The sequence below is a fragment of the Mustela putorius genome, unplaced genomic scaffold (assembly GCF_011764305.1).
Source record: "Mustela putorius furo isolate JIRA1106 unplaced genomic scaffold, ASM1176430v1.1 tig00003913_pilon_pilon_pilon, whole genome shotgun sequence".
Taxonomy (NCBI): Eukaryota; Metazoa; Chordata; class Mammalia; order Carnivora; family Mustelidae; genus Mustela; species Mustela putorius.
In genome coordinates, this window is record NW_025422060.1 from 830,968 (window position 1) to 835,063 (window position 4,096).

Consider the following 4,096-nt stretch of genomic DNA (forward strand, 5'->3'; position numbering starts at 1 on the left):
GCTAGTACCTTGGTGAGTATTTAGGCACCCATTTTCATCAGGGATAATGGTCAATACTCCTTTTTGATGGGGTCTTTGTCAGGTTTTGGGATCAAGGTAATGCTAGCCTCATAGAACAAGTTTAATAACTTTTGTTTCATTCCTATTTTTTAAAACAGCTTCAGAAGAATAGGTACTCTTTCTTCTTTAAATGTTTAGTAGAATTCCAGTGGGAATCCATCTAACCCTGGACTCTTATTTGGTAGGACATTTCTGATTACCACTTCAATTTCCTTGCTGGCTATTTGTCAGTTCAGATTTTCTATTTCTTTCTGTTTCAGTTTTGGGAGTTTATAAGTTTCCAGGAATGCATCCATTTCTTCCAGATTGTTTTTTGCTTGTTGCTCATAATATGTCCTTAAAACTGTCTGTATGCCCTTGGTACTGGTCGTGATCTTTCCCCTTTCATTCATGATTTTATTTACTTGGGTTCTTTACCTTTTCTTTTTGATAAGTCTGGCCAGAAGCTTATTGATCTTAATAATTCTTTCCAAGAAAGAGCTTTTAGTTGCTTGCTTTTTTTTTTTTTTTTTAATCAGTTCTACTCTTTTTCTGGTTGTATTTCATTGATTTCTGCTCTAATCCTTATCATTTCTTTTCTGCTTGGTTTAGGCTTTATTTGCTGTTCTTCCTCCATGTCCTTTTTTTTTTTTTCTTTAAAGATTTTATTTATTTATTTATTTGACAGAGAGAGAGATCACAAGTAGGCAGATAGGCAGGCAGAGAGAGAGGGGGAAGCAGGCTCCCTGCTGAGCAGACAGCCCAATGTGGGGCTCAATCCCAGGACCCCGAGATCATGACCTGAGCTGAAGGCAGCAGCTTAATCCACTGAGCCAGCCAGGTGCCCCTCTCCGTGTCCTTTATGTGTAAGGTTAGCTTGTGCATTTGGGATTTTTCTAATTTTTTGAGAGAGGCTTGAATGGCTATGTACTTTCTGCTTTTCTGTGTCCCAAAGGTTTTGAACAGTTGAATTTTTAAAAATTATGTCTTTTGTCTCCATGAATTTTTATTTTTTCTTTAATTTCCTGGTTGACCATTCTTTATCAGCATGCTCTTTAACCTCCAAGTGTTTGAGTTCCTTCCAAATCTCCTCTTGTGTTTGAGTTCAAGTTTCAAAGCATTGTGGTTTGAAAATATGCAGTGGATAATCCCCATCTTTTGGTATCTGTGCAGACAGATTTTTGACCAAATTTGTGATCTATTCTAGAGACTGTTCCATGTACACACTAGAAGAAAAAATATTCTGTTGTTTTAGATGGAATGTTCTGTATATGTATATAAAGTCCAGCTGGTCCAACGTGTCAATCAAAGCTCTTGTTTCTTTGTTGATCTTCTACTTAGATGATCTGTCCATTGCTGTAAGTGGAGTATTGAGATCTCCTACTATTAATGTATTATAACCAATGTGTTTCTTTATTTTGGTTATTAATTGATGTATATAATTGGCTGCTCCCATGATGGAAGCATAGATATTTACAATTGTTAGATCTGTGGGTAGACCTTTTAAGTGTATTGTATTCCTCTTCATCACTTATTACAGTCTTTGTTTTAAAAACAAAACAAAACAAAACAAATCATATTTATCTAATATGAGGATTGCTACCCTAGCTTTCTTCTGAGGTCTACTAGCATGGTTAATTTTTCTCCACCCTCTCACTTTCAATCTGGAGGTGTCTTTATGTCTAACATGAGTCTCTTATAGACTGCATATGGATGGGTCATGCTTTTTTTTTTTTTTAATCTAATCTGATACCCTATGTCTTTTGATTGGAACATTTGGCACATTTACATTCAGAGTAACTGTTGAAAGATATGAGTTTAGTGCTATTGTACTGCCTGTAAAGTCCCTGTTTCTGTAGATAGTTTGTTTCTGGTTTATATTACTCTTGGACTCTCTCTTTGCTTACAGGGTACCCTTAGTATTTCTTGCAGGGGAGTGCGTTACTTACCTCGACTCTTAGTTTGTCAGGGACGGTAACCGGGACGCAGTGTCTGCTCCTGTCGCCTGTGCCTGCTAATCTGTAGCCATCATGCGTGAGTGTATCTCAATCCATGTCGGCCAGGCTGGTGTCCAGATCAGCAATGCCTGCTGGGAGCTCTATTGCCTGGAGCACGGTGTTCAGCCCTATGGCCAGATGCCAAGTGACAAGACCATTGGGGGAGGAGACGACTCCTTCAACACCTTCTTCAGTGAGATGGGCGCTGGCAAGCATGTGCCCCAGGCTGTGTTTGTAGACCTAGAACCCATAGTCATTGATGAAGTTCACACTGGCACCTACCACCAGCTCTTCCACCCTGAGCAGCTCATCACAGGCAAGGAAGATGCTGCCAACAACTACACCCGAGGGCACTACACCATTGGCAAGGAGATCATTGACCTTGTCTTGGACCGAATTCGGAAGCTGGTTGACCAGTGCACAGGTCTTCAGGGCTTCTTGGTTTTCCACAGCTTTGGAGGGGGAACTGGTTCTGGGTTCACCCCCCTGCTGATGGAATGTCTCTCTGTCGATTATGGCAAGAAGTCCAAGCTGGAGTTCTCCATCTACCCAGCCCCTCAGGTTTCCACAGCTGTAGTTGAGCCCTACAACTCTATCCCCACTACCCACATCACCCTGGAGCACTCTGATTGTGCCTTCATGGTAGACAATGAGGCTGTATATGACATCTGTCATAGAAACCTTGATAGCGAATGCCCAACCTACAACCTTAACCGCCTTATTAGCCAGATTGTGACCTCCATCACTGCTTCCCTCAGATTTGATGAGGCCCTGAATGTTGATCTGACATAATTCCAGACCAACCTTGTGCCCTATCCCTGTATCCACTTCCCTCTGGCCACCTATGCCCCTGTCATCTCTGCTGAGAAAGCCTACCATGAACAGCTTTCTGTAGCAGATATCACCAATGCATGCTTTGAGCCAGCCAACCAGATGGTGAAATGTGACCCTCGCCATGGTAAATACAATGGCTTGCTGCCTGTTGTACCGTGGTGATGTGGTTCCCAAAGATGTCAATGCCACCATTGCCACCATGAAGACCAAGCACAGCATCCAGTTTGTGGACTGGTGCCCCACTGGTTTCAAAGTGGGCATTAATTACTAGCCTCCCACTGTGGTGCCCAGTGGAGACCTGGCCAAAGTCCAGCAAGCTGTGTGCATGCTGAGCAACACCACAGCCATCACAGGCCTGGGCTCTCCTGGACCTCAAGTTTGGCATGATGTATGCCAAGCGTGCCTTTGTTCACTGGTATGTGGGGGAGGACATGGAGGAAGGAGAGTTTTCTGAGGCCTGTGAGGACATGGCTGCCCTTGAGAAGGATTATGAGGAGGTTGGTGTGGATTCTGTTGAAGGAGAGGGTGAAGAAGAAGGAGAGGAATACTAATTACCATTCCTTTCAGCCCTGCAGCATGTCACACTCAGAACTTAAGCTTCAATATTAGCTGACAGGCATTAAAGCTTTCTGGTTAGATTGTCTTCACTTTTAACTGTGATCATGTCTTTTCCATATGTACCTGTTGCATTTCTCCATCATGTCTCAGAGTAAAGGCTTTAAGAAAGAAAAAAAAAAATTCTTGCAGAGATGGCTTGGTGGTCACATATTCTTTCAGTTTCTATCTGTCATGGAAGTTCTTTACCTCCTTCTATTTTTTTTTTAAATTTTTTATTTTTTATAAACATATATTTTTATCCCCAGGGGTACAGGTCTGTGAATCACCAGGTTTACACACTTCACAGCACTCACCCAAGCACATACCCTCCCCAATGTCCATAATCCCACCCCCTTCTCCCAAACCCCCTCCCCCCAGCAACCCTCAGTTTGTTTTGTGAGATTGAGTCACTTATGGTTTGTCTCCCTCCCAATCCCATCTTGTTTCATTGATTCTTCTCATACCCACTTAAGCCCCCATGTTGCATCACCACTTCCTCATATCAGGGAGATCATATGATAGTTGTCTTTCTCTGCTTGACTTATTTCGCTAAGCATGATACACTCTATTTCCATCCATGTTGTCACAAATGGCAAGATTTCATTTCTTTTGATGGCTGCATAGTATTC

At 42.3% G+C, this 4,096-nt stretch overlaps 1 pseudogene; it reads left to right on the forward strand.

Moving 5' to 3' along the window:
- Nucleotides 1-2,045: 2,045 nt before the first annotated feature.
- On the forward strand, nt 2,046-3,608 carry LOC101694622 (annotated as a pseudogene).
- Nucleotides 3,609-4,096: the final 488 nt, after the last annotated feature.